At 42.6% G+C, this 10,382-nt stretch overlaps 1 non-coding gene across 1 annotated transcript; it reads right to left on the reverse strand.

Annotated features, from left to right (window-relative positions):
• Positions 1-8,469: 8,469 nt before the first annotated feature.
• LOC111724713 lies at positions 8,470-8,576 on the reverse strand. Its single transcript, XR_002772958.1, has one exon. It is a non-coding gene; the product is annotated as a U6 spliceosomal RNA (small nuclear RNA).
• Between the last annotated feature and the right edge of the window lie 1,806 nt (positions 8,577-10,382).

The raw sequence follows: 10,382 nt of genomic DNA on the forward strand, positions 1-10,382 counted from the left end.
TTTTTTTTTTTGAGACAGGCTCACTTTGTTGCCCCCAGTGGGGACTACAGGCACTTGCCACAACTATTTTTAGAGGTGAGGTCTTGCTCTGGCTCAGGCTGGTCTCAAACCTGTGAGCTCAGGCAATCCACCCACCTCGGCCTCCTATTCAGGCATTGTTAAATATACCATGGGATGAGGGTGAGTCACCTAAGACTGAAAACCATGGCCATAGGGTGATGAGGCAGGGATAAAAGATACTCCTGTTGTTTGTGAGCCTTTTCTTCTGGACAGCACAGAACTCTCAGAGAGAAATGTTCTCATGTCCTGCTTGGCTGAGGAAGAGAAGAGCTCTGAGAGTCCCACTCCCTGGCATGTGGATATTCACTCCACTCTTTTGTTTCCATGTGGTTCCTCATCTTACCCTTGCTCTGTCTACTATCCCTCAGCCCAGAGCTTCCCACTTTGTCAACCTTTTCAGAGAGCCAACTCCGAATCTGCAGGAGTAGGGGAGAGGATCTGGTGTCCAATCAATCTTTTCTGGGGGGTTGTTTTTAAGAACAGCTTTATGGAATTATAGTGAACATATCATAAAATTCACCCTACTGAAGTAGGTTTTTTTTTTTAATATTCACACAACATATATGTCTGGTTTTCAGAGGTGACTGCTTCACTAAGTTTTTTTAATGCGGTACTGACTATGATTAGGTTTACTTTAGCCTTTATGGTAACAGTCTGGTGAATGTTCTTAGCCACATATGCATAAGTGCCTCTGAGGTTGGAAGAGGGGAAAGTAGGGCAGGCTTGGGCAGAGAGTGCATGGATTTGGGGCTTCATTGTCCTTCAGTCCCCTGGACACCCTCTCCAATTTTTTCCTCCAAGGCCTCAGGATCCCGTGGAGGACCCAGGGCTGCAGCTGCTCTCCATCCTTGCCATTTGCCTGGCATTTCTCTGAGGAAGCCTGGGTAAATTGGGATTCTGAGGTGAAAGGTGGGGACTTTGCTTCTGGGCCACAAGTGGGCACTCAGCCTCTGCGTGTGTGTGTGTGTGTGTGTGTAAATGGGGAGTTGGTGGCTGGAAGCATCATCCAGCACTAAGTCCCTGGGAGTGATCAAGGCTCATCCTCTGCTCCGGCCAGGTGGCAGGTCTGGACTCAGGTGGGGTCATATCCTCCGAGGTGTGAGGGGGGCACGTGGAGCTTTGGCCTCATGTAGATCACTACTTAGTCTCTGGAGAAGAATGTCAGACTAAGACCTTGGGCCAAAATTTCATGATTTGGTTTCTGGGGTAAAAACTTTAGGACTCTATCTTATTTTTTTCAAATTAATATGAGGGTACACATTTTTAGGTTACATTGCTCTCACTTTCAAGGTAAAGTTGAAGTTGTATAGGAGCCACTCAGGCAGGGTGCATGCTAAACACCTTCGCATTGTGCACATTAGGTGAGATCCCACCAAAGGCCCTCCCTCCTCCTGCCAACTGCTCTCTCCCTTCCCCTCTCTCTCCTGACCCCCCTCCTTGCTAGATGATACTTGTGTTTTACTATTCATGCGAGCATGTCATTGTTCATATATTAGTTTCTTATCAGTGTTGAGTACATTGGATAATTTTTTTCCATTCTTGAGATACTTTACTAAGAAGAATGTGTTTCAACTCCATCCAGGTAAACAAAAAAGATGTAGAGTCTCCATATTTTTTATGACTGAATAGTATTCCATGATATACATGTTTGTTGATCCATTCATGGGTTGATGGGCATTTGGGTTACTTCCACGAGTTGGCAATTATGAATTGAGCTTCAATAAACATTCTGGTGCATATGTTTTTGCAGTAAAATGAGTTTTGTTTTTCTAGGTAGATACCTAGTAATGGGATTGCAGGATCAAATGGAAGATCAACTTTTAATTCTTTGAGGATTCTCCATACTTCTTTCCCAAAGGGCTGTATTAGTTTGCAATCCCACCAGCAGTGTAGAAGTGTTCCCATCTCTCCATATCCATGCCAGCATCTGGAGTTTTGGGACTTTGTGATATGGGCTAATCTTACTGGAGTTAGGTGATATCTCAGAGTGATTTTGCTTTGCATTTCTCTGATGATTAAAGATGAAAGCATTTTTTCATGTGTTTTTTGGCCATTGTCTGTCATCAGAAGATGTTAACAAATAGAAGAACGTAGCGGGTTCATGGCTGGGAAGAATCAATATTGTTAAATGTCTTTACTACCCAAAGCAATCTACAAGTTTAATGCAATCTCCATCAAAGCACCAATGTCATAAAGAGTTTGCAAAAATAGTACTTCATTTCATATAGAACTAGAAAAAACCCTGAATGGCCACTACAATTCTTAGAAACAAACACAGATCTGGAGGCATCACATTACCAGACTTCAGGTTACACTACAAGTCTATGGTCATCAAAACAGTGTGGTACTGGCACAAAAATAGAGACGTAGAGCTGTGGAATAGAATAGAGAATCTAGAGATGAACCCAGCCACATATCACCTTTCGATCTTTGATAAGCCTAACAAAAGCATGCACTGGGGAAAAGAATCCCTATTTAACAAATAGTGCTGAGAGAACTGGTTAGCCACACGTAGAAGACTGAAACTGGACCCTTATCTCTCACAACTGATAAAAATTGACTCTTGCTGGATAAAAGATTAAATTTAAGACATGAAACAATAAAAATTCTAGAAGAGAATGTGGGGAAAAATGCTCGAAAATATTAGTCTGGGAAAAGATTTTTATGAAGAAGACCCTCCCTGCTCCCCACCCTCCCCACCATTGCAGCAACACCAAAAATAAATAACTGGGATTTGATCCAGCTAAAAACCTTCTGCACAGCTAAGGGTACCACAAAGCAAACAGGACAGCCTTCTGAATGGGAGCAGGTTTTTTTTTTTTTTACATGTTACGAATCTGAAAAAGGCCTGATAACTAGAACCTACAGACAACTCAAATTAATCAACAAGAAAAAAGCAAACAACCCTATTTCTATGTGGGCAAGAGAATGGAACAGAAACTTCTCTGAAGATGGCAGACGAAGGACCCCATCTTTTGAGGAAACTGGGGTTGGGAGGGTGGGGGGAGCCCCAGAGGGAGAGTTGGGAAACTAAGCCTCTGAGGGGGCAGGAGGGATCCAGCTCCACTATGGAGAGAAGAACTCAGCTTCTGAATCAGGAGCCAGGATCTGGGTCTCTGGAGCCAGCAGTGCCAGAGCCCCTCTGAAAGCCGCCAGCTCGGCTGTCGCCCCTGCGGCTCAGCATGTCACCTCGAGCGTCGCCCCTGCCAGACAGCAGCAGCAACAGCAGGACAGGGCCGCCAAGGCCCTTAGGTTCCCCGGGCTCGCCCGCCGCGGTCTCACCTGCCGGAACTGAGATATCGGCGAGCGCCCCCTGTCAACCAAGTTGGGCTTAGCACGGCGGCAAACTCCGCAAGGCAGTTGGGGGACCGCCTGCGGTCAGAACCAGCGCCTCCACCTCGCGGTGGGAGATGGGGACTCAGTGGAGGACCCTGGCCAGTATATGTAAAACAACCTCAAAATCACACGTTCTTTGCCAGAGTAAGCATTTGCTGTTAGAGCAACTTTAGATGAATCTAAGCGGCGTAATTTAAGAGGCTCAGAATCACGCTTTGATCTCAAAAGCGTCTGCTTACTGCTGGTTAGAGCAAATATAAATGCAACTAAGCGTTTAATGTTAAAATTGAAAGCAAGCCCTAATGGGGCGGCGCCTGTTGCTCAGTCGGCAAGGGCGCCGGCCACATACAACTAGGGTGGTGGGTTCCAGCCCAGACTGGGTCTGCTAAGCAACAATGACAACTGCAACCAAAAAATAGCCGGGCGCTGTGGCGGGCGCCTGTAGTCCCAACTACTTGGGAGGCTGAGGCAAGAGAATCGCTAAGCCCAAGAGTTAGAGGTTGCTGTGAGCTGTGATGCCAGGGCAACAGCTTGAGACTCTATCTCAAAAAAAAAGTAAGCCCTAAAGACTTATTGTGACCTAGAGCACATTGGAGTAGAAAGATGTCCTAACAAACGAGCTCAGAAACACCTATCTCAAAATAAATATACATCTTAATGCAAGTGACAGCAAATAATGATACATTTAGGCATTTATAAGTTTAGTATTTCTAAATTCAACTTCATATGGGAAATTAGAACAAATCATGTCTAGGCAAAATCAAGTTCAAAATCACTCATTTAAAATAGAATGCATGAGCTTTGTAAGTAGTGTATACATTTTACTTATGCAAATAAGCTCAGAAACACAATCACCTCAAAAATACCATTTTAGTGTGAGTTACAGCAGATTAAGTAGGTTAAATAAGAACAGTGTCACATTGCATCTAAGGTAATGCAAAAGTACCTTACTATGTTGAGTTAATGAAAATGAGTTATTTATAATGTATTTGTAAGTAAGCTAAGAATCAGACAGTCCCCTAACTTCTGATAGTGAGAAAGCAAATAAAATGAGTTAACAACCAATTTAGATATATCTAAGCAGTATTACAGAATATGTCCTTAACCTAACTCATTATGAGGAATTAGAGTCAATCTTGACAACACTAAGCATTTTAGATGAAATCAAGCTCAAAATCACTCATTCATTTCAAATGACACTTCTTACTGCTCCTTAGAGATCATCCACATGTAAAAGTTGATATTAAAACAAGTGCAGATTCAAGCATTCTCAAAGGACCTTTTTAGAGTAACTTAAAATGTGTCTAAGTTTATGTGAAATCAAACTCAAAATCACTCATTTCAAACAAACCTTCATAAGTGCTTATTAAACTTTACATGTGCGCACAACTTCAGAAACACACATTTAACTCAAAATGTCCTCCTTCCTTCACTCAATAGGAGGGGATTGGTTCCTCAGGCCTGGCACAAAGACCCCTCTTTTCCCAAGTATGTGATTGGTTTTGACTGAACCATCAGCAACTATGTCCCTGCTTTTCCCTCCAGAAGCTGAGTCCACATTTCAGCTCTAGAAGCTAAGACCCCATCTCCCATCTTAGAGGGTAAATCTCCAATCCCCACACTGGACCTCATTTCCTGTACTAGAGACTGAGATTCCTCTTCTCCAGCCAGAGGCTGTCTCCACCATCTGCCCACTGGCTAGGTCCACACTTCCCTTTCTTTTTCTATTTTTTTTAGAGACAGAATCTCACTTTGTCACCCTTGGGAGAGTGCTGTGGAGTCACAGCTGACAGCAACCTCCAGCTCTTGGGCGTAGGTGATTCTCTCACCTCAGCCTCTCGAGTAGCTGAGACTACAGGCACCTGTCACAATGCCCAGCTATTTTTTGTTGCAGTTTGGCCTGGGGCCGAACGCGCCATACTCAGTATATGGGGCCGGTGCCCTACTCACTGAGTCACAGGCGCTGCCCCACTTCCCTTTCTAGAGGCTGTGCCCAAATTCTGGCTGCAGAGGTGGCCGCTTATCTCAGAGGCTATATGCACTGTTCACACCTGACCAGGCCGTCCCAACAGATAAGGCCCACAATTCTTCCTCTAGAGACTGAGTCTAGATTTGGCTCCATAGGCAGGCTCTATCTCTCCCCCAGAATCTACATCCCCGCTTCTCTCTTCAGAGGGTAGGAACCCACTGCTGGCTTCACATACCCCTTCCCCTTGCTGAGTCTCTACTTGAGTTGAAGATATTCCCCTACTGTTCACCCTAGAGGTTACATTTCGACTTCCAATGGCTGAGTTCCCAATGCTCATCCATATGCAGTGTTTCCACCATTTGCTCCACAGTCCCAGTCCACTCTTCTCCCTCCAGAGGCTAAGTTCCCATGATTCACCACAGACATTATGTTCTCATTTCTCTCACGAGAGGCTGAATTCTTGCTTCTCCATCCAGAAGCTGTGTCCTCACTGTATGTCACAATGGCTAAGTCCAGGCTTACCCTTCTAGAGGTGAATTCTGATTTCGCTTCTAGAGACTAAATCCATACCATTTGTACCACAAACTCAATACCCACTTCCCACCCCAAAAGCTATCTCCCTGCAGCTCCCACCAGAAGCTAAGTTCCTAGTTTTTGCCTCAGAGTCTCAGTGCCAACCTGTGCCTCTAGTAATTGTCCTCAATACTCCTTTCTAGAGGCCAAGTATCTGCCACTTACCCATAGATTAAGTCCCTACTTTTCTCTGAAAAGACGAATCCCTATGTTCACAAGTACTTTGCAGAGGATGTCTGACTGAATTTCTGGGGCCAGAGCTGACCAGTGATCTTCCCAAACCAGTTTCCCACTGGTTCCCCTTCTCCTTAAGGTGAATTAGAGCCTATCTAGTCAAAATTAGCTGCTGAGCTACAGGCGCCGAGCTTCAGCTGATGATTTTGATGCACAATTTGACAATTTTTTTGCAATGTTTTTGTCAGTTTTGCTCATTACTAGCTACTCTGACCTCTCTTAATCAGTGATGTTTTCCTTCCCTCAGAAAAACATTTAATCCATTTGTACACTGCTGTTTTCTTGATGGCATTATCCCCATAAACTTGGACTAGCATGCCCATGATTTTACTTCCACTCTTGCCAAGTTTAACAAGAAGTTTGACGTTTGCCCATGGGTGTAATTCAAGCTCTGACATTCTCTGGATGGCACACAAAAACACACAACAATAATGAACACCACCAGCAAGACATTTCCACATATTGACAGCGATGAGATGCTGACATACCGAGGTTAGGAAATCTTACCCACTTGTTTGTACAGTGCTGGCAACGTAAGCACACAGTGGCAAGTTTGCAAACATAATTGTCAGACCTTATAGTATAAGTATGAGGCTCCTAGTTTCTCCATATTCTTTCCAACAGTTATTTCCCATTTAAAAATTATTTTTTATTATAGCCATTACACTGGGTATGGGTTATGGTTTGGGTTTGTATTTTCCTAATGACTAATGTTGATAAGCCTCTTTTTATGTGTCTTTTCCATTTGCATATAGATTTTCTTTGAAGAATGGTCTTTTACCTATTTCTTTCTTTCTTTCTTTTTTTTGAGATAAGAGTCTCACTCAGTTGTCCTGGGTAGAGTACCAAGGCATTGTAGCTCCAAGTAACCTCGAACCTGGGGTTCAAGCTATCCTCTTGCCTCAGTTTTTCATTTTTAGTAGAGTTGAGATCTCACTCTTGCTCAGGCGGTCTCGAAATCTTAGCTCAAGCAATCCACCTGCCTTGGCCTCCTAAAGGAGTACACTGAGCCTGTTTTTTTGCCATTTATTTTATCTTATTTCATTTTTATTTTTATATTGATATAGAGTCTCAATAGCCCAGTCTGTTGCCTGGGCTAGAGTGCAGTGATGCCATCATAGCTCACTGCAACCTCTGACTTCTGGATTCAAGTGATCCACCTCTCTCAGCCTCTTAAATTGCTGAGAACTCCAAGCATATTCCATCATGCCCAGCTAATTTTTCTAACTTTGCTTCAGAGTTTCAACTTTTATATTTTAGCTTTTTATTCACTTTGAGTTAATTTTTGTATATAGTGGGAGGTAGAGGTCCAACTTCTTTTGCATGTGGTTATCCAGTTGTTCCAGCAGTATTTATTGACGAGACCGTTCTTTCCCCATAGTAGCGTCAGCACCCTAGTTTAAAATCAGTTAACTACTACTGTATGGGTTTCTTTCTGGACTCTCAATTCTATCCACTGTTTTTTACGTATCTCCTTATATCATACTTTTTGATTACCAAAGCTTTGTATTAAGTGTGGAAGTCCCCCAACTTTGTCCATCTTTTGCAAAATTGTCTTGGCTATTTGCGGTCCCTAGAAATTCCATATAAACTTTAGGATCAGACTTCCTATACTATTTATGTAAAACAGCCATTGTAATTTTGACAGGGATAGCATTGAATTTATAGATTTATTTGGGGAGTATGGCCATCTTAACAAAATTAAATCTTTGGCTGGGTACGGTGGCTCATGCCTGTAATCTTAGCACTCCGGGGGGCCAAGGTGTGTGGACTGCCTGAGCTCACGGGGTTTGAGACCAGCCTCAGTAAGAGCAACGAACCCCCCTCTCCAAAAAAAACCCCCCAAAACAAAAAACAATAGCTGTGAATTGTAGCAGGCGCCCATAGTCCCAGCTACTTAGGAGGCTGAGGCAAGAGAATTGCTTGATTCCAAGAGTCAGGGGTTGCTGTGAGCTATGACTCCACATCACTCTATTAGGGGCGACAAAGTAAATTAAATCTTCTAATCTATGAGCACATGTTATAGTTCCATTTATATCTTTACATGTTTTTCAGTAGTATTTTCTTATTATCAGTGTATAAGTCTCATACCTCCTTGTTTAGATTTTAAGTATGCTATTCTTTTTGATACTATTATAAATGGAATCATTTTCTTAATTTTCAAATTGTTCACTGTGAGCTACAGAAATACAGGATTTACTACATACAAGATCACATTATCTGTGAATATGTGAAGAAGACAGTTTTACTTTTCATTTGACAGTTTTGTTCAAGTGATTATTGAAGAATGCACAACAAAAAATATGGAACGCTTCATGAATTTGCATGTCATCCTTGCACAGGGGCCATGCTAATCTTCTCTGTATCCTTCCAATTTTAGTGTATGTGCTGCCAAAGCAAGCACAAGATAGTTTTTCTTTTTTGTTTCCAATTTGGATTGCCCTCCTCCCCTCCCTCCCTCCCGCCCCCTTCCTTCCTTCCTTTCTTTCTATTTGGATCGCCTTCCTTTCCTCCCTCTTCCTTCCTTCCTTTCTCTCTTTCTCTCTCTTTAATTGTTCTGGATAGATCTTCCAGTACAATATTGCATAGAAAAGGCAAAAGTTGGCCTCTTTTTGTCTTGTCACTGATCTTAGGCGGAAAGTTTTCAGTTTTCATCATTGAATATGTTAACTGTGGGTCTGTCATCAATGCAACTCATGCTGTGAATGCGAGCTTCAAGACTACTGAGGAGTCACGGAGGGGAGTGGGGCAAGGACAAGTAAAAAGTCTGCACAGTTTCCCTACCTTTTCTTTTTAATAAACAGAAACTTCAGTTTTAGGAAAGCATTAAATTCACAGCAAAATTAAACAGAAGGCGCAGAGATTTCCCATTGATATCACCTCTGTCCTTGTATTTTTACTTCATTTTTTTTGTTGTTGTATTTTTACTTCAACTGTTCCATGTCTGTTATTCATTTGATGAATAATAGTCACAATGGAACACAGAAGGATGCTGAGGGAGGGCTCCAGGTCCAGGGCTGGATTCTGCTCAATGCTAATATGACAGCCTCCAAGATAAGAGAAGGGAATCAGTGCATTCTGTGGAAGCTAGACACAATTTCAGGAAATTTTTATATCTCTCTTGGCTCATGGTGGCCTTGGGGGCCCTCTTCTTTGTCTCTTGAGCACTAGAAAACAGAGAAATCTCGAAAGAGTGATATAGGGAAGGTGAAGAGAAATAAGAGGGTAGAAGGAGGCAAAGCGTTGGAGAAAATAAAAATAAAATCTCCTGGCAATGCACAAAATCCTCTTTACAAATGTAAAAAAGAGAATAGTTTTATTATTGAGACTTCGAAGTGCCCAGAAATTGAGAGATAGGTGATCATCATAGATGATCTGTTAATGAGATTCTAAAGACAGAAAGAAATTTCACTTTTTATCTAGTTGAACAGATACAATCTACTACAAACATGTTCTGAAGATTAAAGATAATCTGCCCTCCTGTGAAAAGATTTGGCATTGTTTGCAGCATAATATTTTTTTTTAAAATTTTTTTGTAGAGACGGAGTCTCACTTTATCGCTCTGGGTAGAGGGCTGTGGCGTCATACAGCTCACAGCAACTTCCAACTCCTGGGCTTAGGCGATTCTCTTGCCTCAACCTCCCGAGTAGCTGGGACTACAGGCACCCGCCACAACGCCCGGCTAATGGGGCCGGCGCCCTCCCCCCTGAGCCACAGGCACCGCCCTGCAGTCCAATTTTTCATAGTTCATCCTAAATTCATCTGATAATTGGGGTATTTGTGCTAGTTAACTGCCTTTATCAGAAAGAAAAATAAAACTACTTCTATGTATGACAACCAGGCAGTTACAGTTTGGAACTAGGCACCTAAGCCACACTTCTAGGGAGATAGAGGCATTATCTTCCTTAATGTTTACATTTCAAAGAGATGGCTCCCTAGGCCTTTAAGAAAAACACTCCTACATTGCAAAGTCGGCAAGATGCTCTTTCAGCCTTTTAAAGAATTATATACACATCAAAGGGAAAATGATTTACAAATAAAATTCTCATGGAAATACTCTAAAGGAGAGAGGACTGGTCTATTTCACTTTTGGCAGCAGGAAAATTCAATTTAATTTTTATTGACCGTTAAGAGTTAAACGCTCTCCCCATAAGCTGAAGGTCTGCTTTGCCGAACCCCAACTGGCCTGTTGCAGAAGGTATGAGCGCAG

Source organism: Otolemur garnettii, unplaced genomic scaffold (genome assembly GCF_000181295.1).
Source record: "Otolemur garnettii isolate 467f Iridium unplaced genomic scaffold, OtoGar3 scaffold00025, whole genome shotgun sequence".
Lineage (NCBI taxonomy): Eukaryota > Metazoa > Chordata > Mammalia > Primates > Galagidae > Otolemur > Otolemur garnettii.